The sequence below is a fragment of the Varanus komodoensis genome, unplaced genomic scaffold, assembly GCF_004798865.1.
Source record: "Varanus komodoensis strain SLA01 unplaced genomic scaffold, ASM479886v1 scaffold6_4, whole genome shotgun sequence".
NCBI lineage: Eukaryota > Metazoa > Chordata > Lepidosauria > Squamata > Varanidae > Varanus > Varanus komodoensis.
In genome coordinates this window covers 18,470,386-18,489,956 of record NW_025336347.1, presented here as the reverse complement: position 1 = coordinate 18,489,956, position 19,571 = coordinate 18,470,386, and the positions used below count along the sequence as shown (strand labels likewise).

Genomic DNA, 19,571 nt, shown 5'->3' with positions numbered 1-19,571 from the left:
ATACGCAGAGGCTACCTGCAGTGCTGCTGTGTCACAACTTCACTAACCAGTGTGCAAATCCCATTGCGTGTCTGCAAAGGCAGAGGTTTCATACCCTGGTGCGCTTCCCACACTCTTGCGCCTCATTTCTAGTGCTCTAAAACTCAATAATTTTCATGTGCCTCTTGCGGAGGGCCAAATTAGACAGGATGTTAATTTGTGGTGGCAATCAAAGCACTCATTTTTGTTACATAAAGAGAAGCTGAAGAAGGAATGTGGGTACGGAGGGAAAGTTGATTTCTTTTCTTTGCAACGAACAATTCCTCCCTGAAGGAGCTCTGCATTTCAAGGGAAGCCTTCACAGGTGCCAGTACAGGTTTCCCTTGAAATGCCAAGAGCTGCTTCAGAGAGAGGAAAAGCCATTTGTCTAACTCTGTCTCCCACCTGCCCAGCCACAGCCTTCAGCCTCCTGTCATTCTATCTTCCTCTGCCTGCTTCGCTTCCTGTGCAGAATCCATATGCTGCCATCTCATACCCTCCCCAGTTTTCAGACTCAGTCGTAGGGCAATGAGTGGGCTTCCTCTGGCTTATACGCGAAGCTTCTTCCTGTGGTGAAACGGCAGAGTTCCAGCAATCAGCTCCAGCTCTTATGGATGTGTGAATGAGAGAGCGGGGAGGTGCCCACTTTTAAATCTTCCTGCCCATCAATGGCACACATACTTGGAAAATTAACCAGGAGGGAATGTAGCCCTGCAGTATTAAAAGTCCCCCTATCCCCACAGTTCTCATGCCATCTCAACCCTGTGACACTTCTTTCATTATTGCCAAAGCTCCACTGAGAGATGATGACAGGCTGAAGGTCACTGTGTGAGCTTCATGGTATACTGGGATTTTGAATTCTAGGTCCAACATTTTACTTTGCTTTGCACCGGCTGTTGTAATGCTTTGCAAGTTAAAATAGAAATGATAAACAGTGCAAATTGCTATCAGGATAAACAGTGGATTATGTGCCATCACCGACTCTCCCAAGATGGCACATATCACCCACACAACTCTGCAAAACACTGCATTCAAAACCTCTGCTGATCCGGGTGTTGTCTCTGCCAATTTTCATCCCTGTCCATGAAATCTGCGTCCCACTTCTGTCTGAATTCCTGATCCTTGCATTCTTCCCTTTCAGACTCAAACAGAAAAGGAGTTGATGATAGGCGTATGGCTGGGCCCAATTAACATCCTTCAGTAAAGATGGTTTACATTTTAAGTGCCCTAACATGATAAGGGCAAATGAATATTTATATTCAATACATCACTTCCCCATTATATTCTATTAAGTATTGAACTGAATATTTATTAGCAATAATTAGCATTTGTATAGTGCTTTCAAGTGCTCAAGGCACACCAGATGGAGTCTTTATGACAGCCGTGTCAGGTAAGTCTTATCGCAGATGGGGGGCTGAGGGGGCCTTAGGCAGCCTTCTAATCATAACGCAGGCAAACCAGTTTGTGAGGACGAATATTTCATTGGAAACAAAGACTTCCTGAAACAAAGACTTGGTAGCTTAAGGCACAATCCTATTCAAGCTTAGGCAGACTGGGAGTCATAGTGTACCTGAACTGGACAGGACTGTGTCCTTAATGTCTTAACTAGGGCCAGCCAAAGAGATTTTGCTGCCTGAGCTGAAGGACAGGATGGTACTCCCAGCTCCCCGTCCTATTCCACTTACAAAACTGACTATAATGGCAGTTGAATTGACTTTTATTTATATGCACCTCTATAACAAAATCTCAAGGTGGATCACATAAGAAATTTTAAACAGCTGCACTGGTAAAAAAACTGAAATGCCTGGGAGAAGAGGAATGTCTTCTCCGGACACCTGAGAGCATCAGAGGGCTTGTCCTAAAGGGGATGGCACAGCTGTGAAGGTGCTCCCTCATGTAGCTTCTGCCTAACTTTGTTCGGGGGTGGGGTGGGGATACCCACAGGAGGGCCTCTAAAGGTGACCTAAGGGTCCAGGTAGGCACTTATGAAAGGAATGCCGTTCAGGTACTCTGGCCCCAAGCTATTTAAGGCAGTAAAGCTCAACTCCATTTCACTTCCCAACCCTGATGATGGGAAGGGAAGGTCTCAGTTTTAGGGCAGGCTGCCTGGAGCACCGCAATTTGCCCTCCCCCGGGAGGAAAGGGGGTGGATGGGGGGCAATGCCCCCCCCCGATGAAGGACACAGCTGTGTTCTAGTGCCGTGGGCTACTGAAACCCCTGCACGTCACACAGCCCCTGCTCCCTGAGGCAAAATGCTAAGACTCACTGCTCTTAAGCATCAAGGAGATGTGTTTTTTTAAACGACAGAAATCACACATTCCTCAGGCAGCTCCACATCAGGTCCGCAAAGAGATCCTTGTAGGGCTGCCTTCAGCTCTAACTCTCTCTTCCCTGTTTGTCTTCTTTCCAAAACTTTTTTTCATACAGGAGTAGCTTTGAAGCCACCTAATTTTCAAAACTCCAGTGGGCTTTTCCTTTCAGACAGATATTCCAGTCTTCATACCATTAGCTTCCATTCAGGAAATAAGAGCCAGTCATTCTGGGCATCATAAAGTATTCTTAGGAAATCTGCTGCTGCATCTAATGCACCAAATTCAAAGGTGTGAGATGGGAGTTTATTATGGTTTTGCATTGCATCTGCCCCCTGCCTTTCTTCCTCTTGCAAGGAACCCAGGCTCCCCCACCCCCTCCATTTTGTCTTCAACAAACAACCCTGTGAGGTAGGTTAGGGTGAGAGCCCCTGACTGGCCCAAAGTCCTCCAGTACGTTTCATGGCCAAGGGAGGAGTAGAACAGGGATCTCCAGAGTCCCAGGCCAACACTCACATCATTATTGAGTGCTTGGCAATGGGACGGGATATAAATGCCTGTAATAAATAATAATAATGCTACACAGCTTTAGTAAGGTGTTGATGCCTGTGAGTCCACACCACCCAAGCAGATACAACTAATTTTATGTATTGACCAAAAACATTTATACTCCGCTTTTCCTCCCAAGAGCAAAAGGCAACATATATAGATCTCAGCAACCCAGTGCCATAGGTTAGGAGACCCAAGGAAGTGTAATGGCCGAGCAGGGATTACAAAAACCTTCTCCAGCTGTTGGGCTACAACTCTCTGCATAACCTGGCTGGGGAAGATGGCAGCAGTAGTCATAGAACTCACCCAGTTAACTGCAGCTACCAGCTCGATGAGGGCTAGTAAATTATTTCTGGGGGGGAGGGCAGAGCACAGTATGGAATTGTCTGGGTGGAAGGCGAGGCACCCTGGCCATCGCTCGGGGCCATCGCTCGGGGGCTTTGCGAGCACTGTGGAATCAGGCCCCAGGTCTTCCCGGTCAGCCCAGCGTCGCACTCACTCCCCTGGGAAGCCCGCAGAGCTGTGCCCCCAGCAGCTGGCGGCCTCTGGAGGTGGCCTATGGGCAGCCACCGGCTGCCTTCCCCCGCGTGAACGTGCCCGGTCCCGTCCAACGGATGGCCTCGCTGCCTCTCGGGCGCGGGGAGGCACTTGGGGCAGCTCCTCAGAGTAAGCGCTTAGCCGGGGGAGCCCCGGCAGCGGCCACCGGCGAGGCGCCCCCGAGGCGGCGGGGCGGGGCGGAGGCTCCCTCGGGCCTGTCCCCCTCGGGGGCGTCCCCGCGCGCCACGTGCCGGGCGCCACCTCCTCCCGGGGCTCCTGCCGCGCCGGGGCTCCGCTTCCAGCGGCCCGGGCCGGGCGCCGAGGGGGCCTTGCGCCGCGCGCGCGGGCGGGCGCGCAGATTCCAGATGTGCGCGCCGCGCGGCCACGAGCCCGTCGCTGGCTGCACGGTGTGAGCCCGGAGCCGCGCTGGAGGGTGGCGCTGGGCGGAGGGAGAGGACGAGGCAGCCGCGCTGGTGATGGCGAAGAGCCGGAGTCCCCGGGCATCTGCGCGGAGAGGCTGCGGCCGGGCTCGGGCGGGCGCCGAGACGCGAGCCGTCCGCCCCAGGTGAGTGGCCGCCCGCCGCCGCCGCCGCCGAGGCATCCCCTGCGCGAGGGGCGGCCGCGGGCAGCAGGAGGGGCTGCAGCGCTGCGCCAGGCGGGCAGAGCGCGAGCCCCAGGAGTTGTGGACGGGGTGCGACAAGCCAAGGGGAGACGCCGGGCAGGGCGCCTGCAGCTGCGGAGGAAGGCGCCGATGAGACGCCGAGGCAGGTCGGGGCGCGGGCGGCACCTGGGCACGGGTCACTTTCCCGGCCGGAGAAACACGCGGCTCGCGCCCTGCAGCTGCGGACCGGGGGCGGGACGCCGCGCCCGTGTGCGAGAGGCGCTTTCTGCACATGCTCCGAGGCGTTCTCGCCGTGGAGGGAGCTTCGACTTTGAAAGCCGGTGCCGGGGCTCCGAGGAGGGCTCTCCGTGACTCCCCGCTTGCTGACGGCTGCCAGCCCAGGGACTCCACACTCGGCCGCCCACGCTGCCCCTCGCCCCTTCAGAGCTGCGCGCAGCGGCCGTGGCGACGCGCGTCCCGGGCTTTCCTTCCCCGCCCGGCTCTGCCTTGCCCCGCCTGGCCGGCCCGGGAGGTTTGAAGGAGCCGCCGGCAGCGACGGGGATCGCCGGCTGGCGGGAGGCAGCTCCCGGCCGCGCTGGCTGACCTTGGAGGAGCGACCTGCGGCAGCGCCGGCTGCGGCTTTCCTCTGCATGCGCCGGGCGAGCGGCCGGGCAGGCGAGGAGCGGCGCGCTGCCCTCTGCGGCCGAGGTAGCGCCACTCCGGGCTGGCAGTGGCGGGCGGGACTCGCCCCGCGTTGCAGAGGGCGAGGGGCGGCGGATGGAGGGGAGCGACGGAGGCGGCCAGAAGCCGGGTGCGGGTGGCCGCGACTGACGGGCGCGTGAGGGCGGTGCGGGGGAGTCCCTGTGGGGCACGCTGGGGAGAGGAGGGCGCCCGCCAAGGGGGCGAGCCTGGGGCGCTCCTGAGCCCGGGCGAAGGAGGGACGAGGGGCTGGCGCCGGGGAACCTGGGCCCGTGCACCGGTGGGGAGGTTTCCAGCCGTTTCGGGGGAGAGGGGACTGGGCACAGCAAATAAGAACCGATGGGCGCGCCAGGGGCCGCCAGGGGCCCTGGGCAACTGCAGGCTCCAGCCAGCCTGGAGAGGAGAGGGCCCTGGTGCACGGTCCCTTTTTGGCAGCCGAGGCCTGCCTGCCAGCAGGTGCTGCTCCGGGCTCGCTGCCCCACCGGCTTTGTCACCCGGTGCTGCGCCGTGCCGTGCCAAAAGCTGCAAACTTGCTCGGGCGCCGCCCAGTGAGGGGTGGCCCCGGACGTGAGTGTGAAAACTCGCAGGACCACCCAGCGCGCCTCCCTGCCTCCCTTGCAGATTGGCTCGGCTGGGCGGATTATGGGTCTGTGGAAGGCCCTTCTCTGGCCACCCTCTCCACCACGCAAAGTTAGTTGGAGGGCAGGAGAGAGTGGGAGTCTTTTGGGTCGTGGGGACTGTCTGTGGAAGGTGCTCCTGCCCAGCACACACCTGGTACCGCCCTGGCTGCCCTTAGTTGCTCCGGCCAAATAATTGTTTCCATTTGCATTGGTATTTTAACGTGCTTTATCACTGGCTTTAGTTTTATGCCATAGCTTTGCTGGCTTTTGTTGGTGTTAGGGCTCCTGTTCTTGTGCATTTATCTCTGGTTTTTTATGTCTTTAGTTCAATTCTGGTTTTGATAGTGTGGCACCCTTTAAGTTTTTATAATGGGGACAGGCAGAAAAGGTGTGTGTGTGCACCTTGACGTGTGTCATCAGGTGCGCTCAGCAGGGTAACGAGATTGGATGCAACTCCCTGAAGCCCAGCCCTCCAACCTGGTGCCTGGCAGATTCTTGGACTACAATTTCCAGCATGCCCAGCCAGCTGGGGGTTGTAGTCCATTGTCTCTGGAGGGCACCTGACTGAAGACGGCTGTTGTGAAACGTGGATTGCCGCTGAAGCATGAACGAAATGGCCCGTGGGCTAGTAAGCAAGGCTGTGCTGGTTTTTAATTCCAAAAGCTACCAGAATCCCAAGTGTGTGGTGTCTAGAATCCTCAGCTGCGAGATGACCTACATACATATTTTTCCTACATGGGATTGCTTTTCAGTGCAGCAATATGCATAATGTGTGAATTGGCAGTTTGAATCTTGGAGCAGAACTTTGTCTTTGCAGATGCGTTTGTGTTCAGCCCTTTCAGTATCTTGAAAGTGAGTTTTTTGTCATACCATGGCAAGGGATGGACAGGGAACAAAATTTAGGGCTTCTATTTGCCCCAGTTTTGCCGTCCATTTGAAAGATTAAAGTCTGGTGGACTTATGGGGATGGCACATGACATAAGAAGTAACTAATAGCCTGTCTGAATAGGGAATATTCTGTCAGAAGCATTTCTTACGTGGGGCATATGGGGGAAGCTAAGAGTGCAGGTTTTGTCTTCTGCGGATCAAGAGTGTATTCTGTGTCGTGTGTGTGTGCGTGCGCGCGCGCGCCAGGGGGGTGGATTGCTTCTCTTTGATTGATTATTGCTTGCAACTCTAACGCGAACTCATTTTTTTTACCACAGCCAAGTCTCTTTCTCTCTCTGCGCCTCACTTATAAAATAAAGATAATTGCGTTTCTTTGCCAAGCTGCAGGGCTTGAGAAGATGAATGGCTGGTGGTGAGGTGCCCAGATACTGTGTTAGCAGCAATGTTGTGGCCTTGCGGTTGTGAGACTCCTGGCTAGATTGCTCCTGCTTTTTGCTTGTAGCCAGCCTTCCTTTGGCTTGCACACGTTCATGGAGAGGAGGGAAAGAAGGGGAACGGAGGGGGTGTCCTTCCTGGAGCAGAAGGTCGCCTTTCATGATTTTGAACATTGGGGTGACTCTTGAGTTAGTCTAAAGTTGCATGGTCAGTGTTGTTGCTCTAATGCCATTTAATCGCACTGCTGGCTTCATGCACAGGATGGCAATGGCAGGAATTTCAGCCAGCTCCGATGCATGCTTTTGGTTGAAGTGGGAATTCAGGTTCACATGAGTGACTGGGAGTATGAAATGCAGGTCGGAGCACCCAGGGCAGTGTGGCTGCAAGTGGGCTGCATGCCTGTCACAGAGTAGTTACTTCTCTGTGCACTCAGCTGCTGAAATATATAATAGAAACCAAATATCCCCACTTGTGAAGCCATGATAGGGCCAATCCAAAGGAAGAAGAGGAGTGGAGGAAAGGTTACAACATTTGGGGCTTTTTTCTTGCTGCTGCTTCCAGAATTTATTTTGCTAGCAAATGCCATGATAAATGCATCAAATATATATACATATAAAACAATTACCAGTATTTCAAGCATTACAAAATCCTATGAATTAGTTAAAAGCTACTATAGACAAAAATCAGCTTTAACTTAAATTTCCAGTGCAGCTGATTGCTGCTAAAGAAGAAAACAACTTTATGCATCACCATAGCTCTTAGTATAACTGGAAAAGAAAACTAACTGTTTCTGCCAGGGCATTTCTATATCTGTTATGCTAAGAAGGATTTCAAGAATCTCGCTTTCTTGTGTCCCTATATAGAGGGAAGATTAACACGTAACAAACAAGGTCTTCCGCTTTGTTTGGAAGACCACAGATACATACTCTGCATTCAAAAGGCACTTTCCGATATTGCCCATCCAGAACTGCCGTTGACATGACTTGGAATTACAGCTCAGTAAAAGCATTTCTTAAAGAAGATGGTCTGAGTCTGGACAGAGCTGGCTCTAGTGTTCTGTTTTCAAAAAGGGAACCATTGAGGGAATTTAGAATTCTTAATGAATTGATCCAAAACAACCAATCCCTTAGTTGTCTCTTAACCATAGCAAAGGCGGAGTTCGAATCAGAAATGCAGTAGCTGCACACCAAATTATGGAGTATTGCTTGTAGTGCTTTCATTCATTTCCAAACAGCACATAGCTGGGAAGCATTCATTTGGAAGCATGGCAATTTGTTTAAAACATCACAACTGAGGCAGTCTATTCTTGTCCTAGTTGATGATCCTTCTGATTCTGTGCAGAAAAAGAGCTGCAGAGGTTGTAGAAGGAAGACAAAGAATTTTTTGAAAGAAATTGTTCTGCCCCATTGCCAAAACATTTATGGTGGGTCTGTCAGCCCCCCACTTTTTTGTTTGGAAAAAGGGTAAGAGGGTCAGAGGATTATGAAATAAGAGGCTTATAAAATGAGGTATGGTCTGAAGAAGGCAGCTACACAGAGAGCCCCCCACCCCTTTTAGCTCTAGAACCTGGGACTCTCTAATGACCTTCACAGCAGACAGGGGGAAGCATTTTCCCACACATTTCATGCTCTTTAAAGCTGGATTTCAAGGTGGATTAGACAAATTTATAAAGCTGAGACCCTCAAGATGGCCATGTGCTTCCTCCACAATCAAAGGCAGTGTTCCCCAGCACACCAGTTGCTGGGAACTTCAGCAGGAAAGGGATATTGCCCTTCTCTTGGTCATCCATCCAGTAAGCATCCGTCTGGTCACTCTATTCATTTTATTATTTGTTAGGGGAACTTCTATGCCACCCCATTCGCCGAAGCCCCGGGGCGGCTCAGAACCATAAATAAATAGAATCCTATAAAACAATATAAATTAAGTCGCCCTCAGAGCCATATAGGACCAGGCCAAGTGTCCGTCTAGCCCAGTGTTTCTTCCCCAGAGTGGCCAGCTGGAAGCCTCTGGGAAGCCTGTGGGCAGGGCAGAAAGGCAGTGCTATATCCCACCCACGTTCAAGCAAAGGAGACGTTCTTGGATTCCGCACAACTCGCCTGATCGGCACAGCCAGTGTGCACCACGTTGCGTTGTTCTCAGGAATATGTACAGCATCACTGCCTAATCCAAATTGTGTGGAAGAGTGATTGTGATCAGATCTGTACATGCAAATTTATTATCTTTCATGACAGGAATAATTCATGCATACTGATTGTGCACCAAGTCCTGAAGTAGACTGAAAATGCAATTTAAAAAATAAGGTATTCAGAAGCTGGATGCAATCTGAGGGGGGGAGGGGTTACTGAAGATACTTACCACTGATCCAAGGTCAGCCCTGCCCTTGGAGATGCAGAGGCTGGTTAGCCTAGAACAGCCTTCCCCAACTTGGTGCCTTCCAGCCACATTTGGACTGCAATACCCAGAATTCCCAGTCAGTGGCCCTGCTGGATGGGAACTCTGGGAGTTGCGGTCCAAACGTCTTTAAAGGCCACCAGGTTGGGGAAGGCTGGTCTGGATCAATGCTGAACACAAGGTAGCAATCTTCTGTATGTAGCATGTGAGTCAACATAATCTTGCTTTGCTACGGAAGAAGGTACCATGAGCCAGAAAGGGTAATTTTGCACCAGAATAGAGATTTTGAGTTATCTATTTGGAGAGGTTTATTGCTGTTGAAAGGCAGGGGAGGTCAGCTGTACTTTCAAGTATAACTATGCAATCTGGTGTAAATTTCCTCAGAAATATAAGCCTCATTGAAATCAGAGGGACTAGGTAAGCCTGCCTAAATTATGTACTCACTTTCAGCTTTTGTGAATTAATCACTCAGGGACATGCTGAACTGAGAGATGAAACTCCTGGCTTCTGTTCCGAGCTTTGGGAATTTATCATCTCAAAGAAAAGGTGCAGGGGTTCAAACTTACTTGGAAATTGCACCTTCTGATCTGAAAGTCTTTGCCCTTGATTCTAGATTTATGAATTCAGTGATGAAAGGTGGTCGGTGTACTTGGTACTACTCTTGTTTTTTTACTCAATTTGCATCTAACCTGCTGAGAATCTCAGATTAACACACGCAACCAGAGAAGCAAAATGGGTGAACTAGCTTGGCAACTGGAGCACTGAAGGAAAATTCGAACCCAGGACTTCCTTAGTCCATGTCTAGCACTCTTCCCTCTTTTTACCAGGTCTCTTTTTTATTATTCCTGGGCCCACATCAGCACTAAGTTCTGTTACTTAAGTCTGGTTCTGGGGCTGATCAGCCTTCTCTAAAACTGTATGGGGATGGAACCCACTAGGTTAGGTATGGGAAAGGGAGGACTGTGAGGTCCCAGTGGGACCTCTGTGTGCTGTTCATGGTTAAAGAACAGAAATGTCTAAGCTGGGCATAGAGACAATTAAATATTAGCTCAAGTTGTGGCAGTCTAATGGCACCCTCCAGCAGGTTTGCACTACAACTCCCAGCATTCCCTAGTCAGCAAGGTTGGTTGTAGGAAGTTGGGGACTATAGTCTGACACATTGGGAGGGCAATGGGAAGGGAAGGCTGGTCTAAGACCAGAGCTTGCCAACTGAAGCTTTGCTAGATTCATTTGTTGTCTTTTTATAAGACTCCTGAGGTCCACCAGTTACAAAGCAGTGGCTCAGGCAGGGCATTCACTCAGGGTCTGGAGGCAAAGCCCTATGAGGAAAGATTGAGAGAACTGGGCATGTGCAGCCTCAGGAAGAGAGGACTGAGGGATAATGATAACACTCTACAAGTACCTCAAAGGCTTTCACAAAGAGGAAGGACAGGATCTCTTCTCGTCCATTCCAGAGCGCAGGACATGGAATAATGGACTTAAAAGAAACCAGATTTAGATCCTCATTGTCAGAGCGGTACGACAATGGAACCAATTGCCTGGGGAGGTTGTGGACTCTCCCTCGATGGAGACATTCAGAAAGTGGTGGGACAGTCATCTGAATGGGATGGTGTAACTTAGTGTCTTGCAATAGCAGAGGGTTGGGCCCAATGGCCTTCTGTCCCCTTTCAAATCTAGTTTTCTATGGTTGCATGAGTCTATGAATGAAGCCCAGGAATCCATTTAGATATAGAACTGAACTTGTAATCCATTCACATAGAAATCCTAATTCTTGTTGTTGCCACTGGTTTTGTTACAGTACGGCAGCCTTATCCAATTTGGTGTCTCTGTGGCACTAAAACTCCCAGCATGGCCAGTGATTAGCTGAGAGCCAGTGCCCATAAACATCTGGATGGCACAAAATTGGGGAAGCTTGCAATAGGGAGTCAGAACCCTTTGCCAGAGTACTGCAGATCACCCAGAATTCTCCAAGGAGTCCTCCTCCTTTCTGCCTATCCCTGTTCTAAGGAGACAGATTTCTTTGCTTAAATTCCTAGGCAGCAGATCATCTTCTCTTGTGGTTCGGTTTATGAGCCTGTGCTGGCAACATGAGAGTTAATGAAGCGTTCAGGTGCTTGGCTTCCTCCCTCCCCGCACAAGTCCATGCTTATGTGTGGGGTCCTTCAGCACATTGCCCTTGAAGCAGGCTTTTCCCCTAAGCAGCAGGAAAAGGACGTATCCTAATGTTATTTCTTGGGGGGGGGGGGTGTCTCCATTTTCTCTGTGCAGCTGAGGGATGTTCTGATGGCTTAACACCTCTCTCCCTTGGGGTGGGGCCAGCTCCAAGTTTCAGAGGACCCTTCCTCCCTCAGAGAGGCCAGCTTCTCAGCACCATCATCACCAGCTGCTACTGTTCCTCATCCTCTTCCTCGTCACTTGCTTGCCTGACAACCAGAGAGCCCAGGAGCAGGCGGGCAGCAGCCTGTGGCAGGTGGATGAGCCTGCGACAAGAGAAGAGGGGAGGCACAGCTCCAGGGGGCCTGGTCAGTGGACCCCTGCTCAGGTGTAAGCCCTCAGCAGGTGCCTGGGCAAGCTCCCTTGGAGCCTGCCCTGTGGCTGGGGTCAGGCGGGGGCCATCCCTTGGATTCTGATGGATGGAGCATGGTGCAGGATGAAGCATCGGACATCCCTTGTACCCCCTCCCCACTCCCGCCAGGTTCCTTACAGCAAAAGCCAGGCAGAACCCCATGGAGTGGATCGAGAGTAGAATTCCTGGCCTTTCCAAATCCACCAGGCAAGCATGTTCTGGCAGGGCTTATCCCCACCAAACACGGGGAGAATATGAAACCCATCTCCACATTAAACCTTCACTGCTCAACAACAGTTGCTGTTTCTTGGGGGACAAGGCACGATCGCTTCCCCAGCCTGGCTCAGTCGGTTTCAGAAAGACAAATGTGTAGGTGTTCTTGTACTTTTTGGTTACTTGCAGACACTTATTCCCCGAGAGTGAGTGGTGGTTTTGAACTGCAAGCTTGGCTCTGCCAAGGCAAGAGATTAACACCTTGAGAAGAAATGAGAGGAGCAATGCGAGCCCCTCCCGCTGTCCCTCAGAGCAGTGCCTGCTTTGGAGAATTATAAAAATATTAGAGATGAAATCTCCCTGTGTGCAATTATTTCAGCTAAATTAAAATACTGCTTTTTTCCTTCACTTTAGTGCATTGCATTGTTTCTGTTATGCTCAGTTGGTCAGAGAACCCACAGATGTCCTGGAAGGTGAAAAAGCGAGCGCTCAAGTGCAGCCGTTGGCATTATTCTTTTTAGTAACACAAATGTTCTTTTTGCCAAGAGAGCAAGAAACCCATCTGTGACGACAGCTCTTGCCGCTCTCAAAGGGCAACACACCTGCTGTGCTTCTGTAGGTTCAGCGCCGGGTGGGCTACATACCAGATCATTTTATGGTCCATACAAAGAACTCCAATTTTGCCCACTTTGGGATTAATCTACTTTGGATTAATCTGAAATAATAGGCAGTGTTTTGACAATGTGTTCTGTGCTTGTGACGATGTGACAGTCAGACGATTGACAGCCAACTTTCCTGCTGCCACTCTGGAGCTTTTCAAGAGGAAGGAAGGATCTCTGGTTGACACCCTGGCAATCCAACGTTGTACAGTTTGTCATCCGCTGTCATCCACCGCAGACACTCAGGCTCGCCAGGTTCAGACATCATAACAACCTGCAGCCAGCAAGGGTAATTATGTTAATTAGGCTGCTCATAACTGGCACACACAGGAGCTTGTTTTCCCTGCATGGTTGTGTAAAGTTTGTCGATAGCTGGGTCCACAAAACACATTAATTCCCTTTGGGAATTTTAAATATATGCTGGGGTTGAGATGTCGCTTGAGTAATGGCAAACCATTTAATGCTAGGTCTGGCTTGATTTATTTTAAAAAGGTGCTTCTGTGTTCGCCACATGTGGGAAAGTGAGGCTTCTGCTGCAATGGGTGCTTTCTACCCCTCCTGCCTTGGAAAGGAAAGGAAAGGAAAGGAAAGGAGAAGTTTCCAGTAGGTACACATTTGTAGTTTGGTGTGGACACTTGTCTACATGGAGGCAGTGCATATGCCAAATTGCAACTCTGTAGATGGTTAAAATTGCCAAGAGTTTAACAGGCTGTGTGAACTCCGCCATTGTATGGCTTTGTTGGAAGTCTAGAGGGTCTGCTGTAGGAATAGTGGGGTGGGGAAGTCTGCTCCCAGCACTGTCGGTCCCACTTAAATCTGGATCCAGTCCACAGAATGGCTTTGAAATTATCCTTTGCTACACCCTGCAAAAGCACCAGCGCAGTGTCCTTTCCCTTGTCCTGCCAATAGCATGAACACAGAGCCTAGCCGGCTGCCTTTTTCTGTACAGCCACAACTTCCTTGTTGTACAGTAGGTCTCCCGAAGGAAGCCCACCAGGCACCTTCCTCCCTGGGGCTGGCCCGAGACATTTTGCTGACTGGGACAGAGCAGGAAAGGTGCCCTTTGCCCACCCGAGTGCACTGACGGAAAAGGTAAGGCATTTTGGCACCTGGGGGAGACAAATCACACAAGCACTCCAAATCAGTGGCCTGAGACACCTGCTTCACTGCGCCTGAGAGCTGGTTTCAGCTTCTCAGGAGGGTGTTTGAAAATTGCAATCAAAGACACGTTGGTTTCATTTTTGCTATGCTTCTGGTTGCTCAAATCCTTTTGTCTGTTTGCTTGCTTGCCTTTAACCAGTATTGCGGTTTTTAATCATTATTCCAAACTACCTTGAGTATACAATCAAGCCAGTCAGTTTATATTTTGTAGGTAGGAATGTTTGTATGTAATATGGGAATATACCACATTTTTCTGTCTCATGGGAAGGGAAAGGAAAGGAGAGGCCATCTACACAGAGAACAGTATTAGATGCTTAATCTACAGCAAGATTACCATTTTCACGGAGTGCGTGAATTATTATCCATGAAAGGTGCAAACCTTGGTATGTTTAGACAGAAAAACAATTTCTCTGCCTAAATATGCATAGGATTGCCAGCTATGTCTTTGGTGTAGTTGTGTGTTCCAAATAGTGCTAGCTTTGAATTTCTTTCTATTTGTCCTTCGATAAGAACGTACCAAAATGTGCAAATTTCTTCATACACAGAAAGGAAAGAACTTGAGCTTTCCCCAAAAAAATCATGAATGGGGACAAACGTAAAACTGACATGTTTGTCCATGCAGGCAGAGGATTTGGAGTGCTTAGCTGTTAAAAGTCTGGATCTGAATCCCCGTGTAGTCAGCCATGTTCATAGCACTGCAAGAGGGATTTCACCTCACTCTTCTAACAGGGTTTGCATCTTTAATAGCAAGACAGCAGCAGGCATAACCTGACCCTCTCTATGCTTGGACAAACTGTAGATTATCAGTGGTAAACTAGGCTACTGCAGCGCCTCTGCTGTTTGTGTTTCATCAGCAGGACGTGCTGCCATCGTAACAGGGAGGTAACATTCCTCGAGCAACCCTGGAAATGAACTGAAATGCGTGTTTACGAAACAGGGATGGGTCAGTGGGGCTGTCTGCCCATTCCTGATCTGCTCTGTCCAGGAAAGGAGTGTTTCCTAGCTCCCAGTGGCACCAGTGGCAGGTCCTGCTAATTCTTGGATTGCGTAGGATACGCGTATGTTGAATTTGGCTGGTACGGATGGGTAAGCATTCCTTTTTATTTTTTTTAATGAAATACGCACACATCAAAATTGTAAATTTCTTTACATAAAGGATGAAAGGAATTTGATATTTAAAAGCTTCTGGTGTGTGATAAAGTGAAACCCACCATTTTATTCATCCCTTGTTGCAGATGCTTCATACAGACACATAGACCTTGTTTAGAAAGTTTGTATACCTCATAAATCTTTTACCTTTCATAGTTTCAGCATTCATTGTACACAAGGTCTCTTTCATGACCCTCTCATGAAATACAAATAACAGTCTGGGAGGAAATTGATCTCAGATAGTTAGCTGGGCTTTAACTCTATTAAAGAAAATGTAAGTTCATCAATTGCTTGAGTTTAGGTCGATTAATGGATTCAATGTACCTGTTTTCATGCGCTATATAAAACCTTTGTTTTTAAATAAAACATCTGTGCTAGACAGTGGTATAGTGGATCCGGGCCTCATGGGGACAGAGGACTGGCACTTCTTTTAGTCGCGGGAATGTATGATGGCAGTTTAGCATTATCAGCTAGGCCTGTTGTAATGCAATGTGTTTTGGGATGGCTTGGGCTGAAACGGGCAATGAAGACATGCTTGCTTTACAAAAGTGCTGCCCCTGGTAGAAAGAAAACTGCTAGAACAGGTATGGATCAACACAGCTGCCTGAACATTTGAACTCTTCTCTGGGGACTGTCATGAGGAGGGTCTGCAGTTCAAGTAGAGCTGTTACATCTCTGGTGCCACAGCATGTGACATGTCAAAGACGGCTTGCCCTTTCCCTCATGCAGAGGACAAAATACCCCTGAGATGTGCTCTCAGGAAAAGTAAACGTTAAACCTTGAAGTCTGCTGCTGATTAATCAGGGACAGGGCAGGAGCTCCTTAGTCAGTCAAAATGTAGCTAATTAATTGACTAAACATGGCACTCATAATAGCTTATTGTCAGAACCAGCCTCCTCCACAATTTGCAGTTCTTTCTAGCTTAGAGCAGGTTCTGCAGCCACATGAGTTCTGCTTGCATCTTTAAGGCACAGAGAAAAGCACCTCTTCAGTATGCTGGAACAGGTAGCCACAAGCCGAGCATGGAACCCGGTGGAGGTGTGCCCCACCTTCCCATCTCGTTCAGGTGGCCCACCGCTCCCACGTGACAAAGGGAGCCTAAGCTATTGGGCAGAATAATTAAATAATTCCCATAGGGTGGGCATGTGCCCAACTTTATAGAGGACCATCCTGTATTTGAAAGGTTGCAGGTGACTGTTCTCCAGTGTTGTCCTTTGTCCACAAGGGTGATCCTCTGTTTAGATGGCTGCCCAGCTTGGCTGGTTTACAGTTGACATCCATAAGAAGGCAGAGCAGGGCGGAGACTTTGAACCGTCCAGAGACCTTGGTATAGGAATGTATGCACCTGGACAGCAGATCAAACAACTCACCTGGCCTCAGTCTTCCCCACAATGGTGAGATGAATTGTACTTCTATTTAGATCATCATAAATCTTTTGAAATGCCCATTCAGACACACAAGTAAGCACATGCACATTTTGTATCAATCTGCACCCTCTTTTTGCTGAAATCCTCTCCTGGTTTTGAACAATGTTTAATGCAAATTTCAGCAAAGCCAATGAAAGCATGTAAAAGAAAGGGAGGGAAAATGACTTTTTCTTACATAAAATAAATAAATCACTTGCAATAGGTGTGTGTGTGTATGCTCATAGGTGTGCAATGATGTAGTTACCAACAGAAAACAAAATTGGTGAAGTGAAAGCAGCCAGCCTAGCAGATCACCGGGTGAAGAGGGGATTTGTTCAGCCCCCGTACGGTGAGCAGCGCTTCAGCGTGCAGCACAGAGCAGGTCCTGATTTCAAGCAAAGGGAGGTGCGTGCAGAGTAAGCCCCGCCATGACTCCTCCCCACCCCCCATGTCCTAGTATCCTCTGTGGGATCAGGTTTTCCTTGCCCTGCCCTGGGCCCTGGGGCCACAGCTGATGGCCTTGCAGAGCTGCTCCAAGAAGCTCCTGCTGAGCTCATTATCCACAGAGCTGACACAGTTGACATGCCTCCATTAGCAGGTTGCTCTGCTGTCGGGCTTGCAAGAGGCAGTATAAATTTACATTTACATGTAGACAGACATAGGCACGTGTGTGGCGCTGCTCTGAGTTGCCACTGGGTTGTGGAGCATCCGGAACACTCGTGTCCTTGACCTTGAAGCAGGGGGACGTCTCTCCGTCTGCACTAAGAGCCTGTAATTGCTTTGCAAGCACAAAGCCCCCAAATTACCGTGGGAAGAAGGTGAGCAAGCTGCTTTTATTTGAACCAGTGTGTTGCACCTTCTTTAGGTCTTCCTGTAAAAAGAAAAAGTTGCACCCAGATTTATTTCTTTACATGTTGCATCAGAAGCTGGGATATAAGTGCTGGGACTTACCTAAAAAAAAGGAAGAAAAATGGGGAAAATGAATGTGTAGGAGGCAAGAATTGTTTGAGCACTGATTGAGTCCTACCTGATTGCAGGAGATTCTGTCCAAAGCTGCCTTCTTCAATCTGGTGCCTCACATGTGTTACAGTGCAACAACACCACCACCTGAGGTTTAATGGGAGCTGTACTTCAAGACATTAGAGGGAGAAAGTTGTCCCAAACTTCTTAACATGCTGACATAGAACTGTGGCATGTTCTAGTTCTTGCTTCTAAGGAAACATGCCCAGGATTGCAGGCTTACGTACTTTTTAGCAGCAAGGGGAAACTTTGCTTGAGTAGCCATTATCTAGAACTGACTTCTTCTTCCTCTTCCTCTTCGCCCTTTAAATATGCAAAGTACATAGTAATCCTTGTCTCTGCTGGGGTCCCCAGCCTTGCATTGGGCCATGAGCTTTTCACTGGCCACTGCTAAGGACTGCTTTACAGACATGCTATGATTTCTACATCTCCAGCTGCTGCTGAATAGGACATGCTTTTAACCTGCTCTCATCCAACAAGGAGTTAGGAGACATGTTTTTTTAAAAAAAATCAGTGGTGCAGACTCTTGCAAAAGTGCTGTCAAACTGCCCCAGCCAGGCCCATCATCGCCTGGAATGGCATCAGTGCGTGCGGCCCGTTCCCACATGGCACATCACCACCATGAAGCCGTCATGCTGCCCCATGCGTTCTTTCCCTGCATGCTGAAAGAGGCGCCGAGTGCTGTGCTTTCTCTCTGTGTATGAGTGAGAGATTCTGGGAGGATTGCCAGAAAGCTCTGTGGGCCACTGGGAGCCCAGCAGGCTGGCTTAGGCACGTGAGCCAGGTCTTTGTGTGTGTTCTGTGCCATCAAGTTGCTTCCAAGTTACAGCAAGTCTGTGAATGGGTGCCCCCCTGCTTCACGGCCAACCCTCCAAAATGGCCTGCCCATGATGGCTCCATTCAGCTCTTTCAAGTTCAAGGCTGTGACTTCCTTGTTGGAGGCAATCCGCCTCGTATTTGGTCTTGCCTTTCGTCTTCCCTAACCTGATTGTCTTCTCTGGGGAGTCTTGCCTTCTCATGATGTGCCTGGAGAATGACAGATTCAATCTTGTCATTTTGCTTCTAGGGAAAGCTCTGGTTTGATTTGAGCTAGGACCTACTTTTAATATATATATGCATATAGACATAGATATGTGCATATATATGTAGTGGTATCAGTGCAGCCACCATACTCCATGGAGCAAATAGGGAAAATGCTGAGGAGTAAAAGGGATATATCCTTTCCCCACAACTATATTCACTTTCCCTACCTATTGTAAATCTGTTAAGGGGTGGAGCGAGATTCTGATTAAAGCTCATTCTGACAATGTGCCTTTATTTGCACTGCTTCAGACAAGTAATGCAAGCTGGGAGAATCGGCATCGCTCAGGGCATCCTTTGCTTCCGCCGTATGGTTGTGGGCCCTTTCTCAGAAGGAGATGGCGCAAGCAGATGCTGGAGTGCTCTCTGCCCCACGTGTCAGATTAGGGATGGTGTTGTTGGCCCTCTTTGCCTGACTGTGACTTTGTGTGACTTGTCTTGCTGACATGTTATAAAGCCAGTGTCCCAAAATCATGGGAAACCTTTGAGAAATTAGTGACAATCATGGCTAGAGTTAAAATTGCTTCAAAATGGAAAGCAGAAGAAAAATCAGTGATTGAAGACTGGAAAAATAAGTTAGTTGACTATGTAGTAATGTAGTAAATGTAAGGTCAGGACTGACTAATTATGTAAATAAATAATAGCTAAAGAATCTAATGATAACTGAAAATTGTATTTTACATAAGTTAGTGGGAAAAATGACAACAGGAAAAGATACATGTAAAGGAAATAGAGCTTCTGAGAATTTGTTAGAGATTAATGTTTATTTTAATGCATCGCTGTTATGGTAAGTTGAGTCAATGTGAATAGAGAATAAGTTGAATCACAGTTTAGAAGAATTGTTCAATGAATTTTAATTGAATTTCAAAAAATGTGATCAAAGTAGAAAGGATAAAAACCACTGACTTTCAGCAAAATCTTTTATATTTGATATTTTGTGTAATACTTGTTTAAGATCCCTTGGTGTGTCTTTGATATTTTCCCCCTTTTCTTTCTATTCTCTCTCTTTTCTTCAAATATTACAATAATAATAATAATACAGTGGTACCTTGGTTCACGAACTTAATCCATTCCAGGACTCTGGTCGTGACCCAAATTGGTCGTGAGCCAAGTCAAATTTCTCCATAAGGGTCAATGTAAATAAGGTTAATCCGTTCTGCAACTATTTTTTTTTTTACTCACAAAAATTTGAAGCAAAGTGACAAAGAACAACAAAGATCACGGCCATCTCCCCCCCCCCCCCAGCAATCATGCGAGGGGGTCAGGGGA

The 19,571-nt window shown here is 48.9% G+C and overlaps 1 protein-coding gene across 1 annotated transcript in view; it reads left to right on the top strand.

The window, feature by feature from the left end:
* The first annotated feature begins 3,837 nt into the window (after positions 1–3,837).
* The window catches only part of LOC123034605 (G-protein coupled receptor 22-like), a 42,479-nt gene continuing 26,745 nt past the window's right edge, over positions 3,838–19,571 (top strand). Inside the window, exon 1 of the mRNA XM_044452099.1 lies at positions 3,838–3,979. The gene's annotated coding sequence lies outside the window, so the exon portion shown is untranslated. The remainder of the gene's footprint in view (positions 3,980–19,571) is intronic.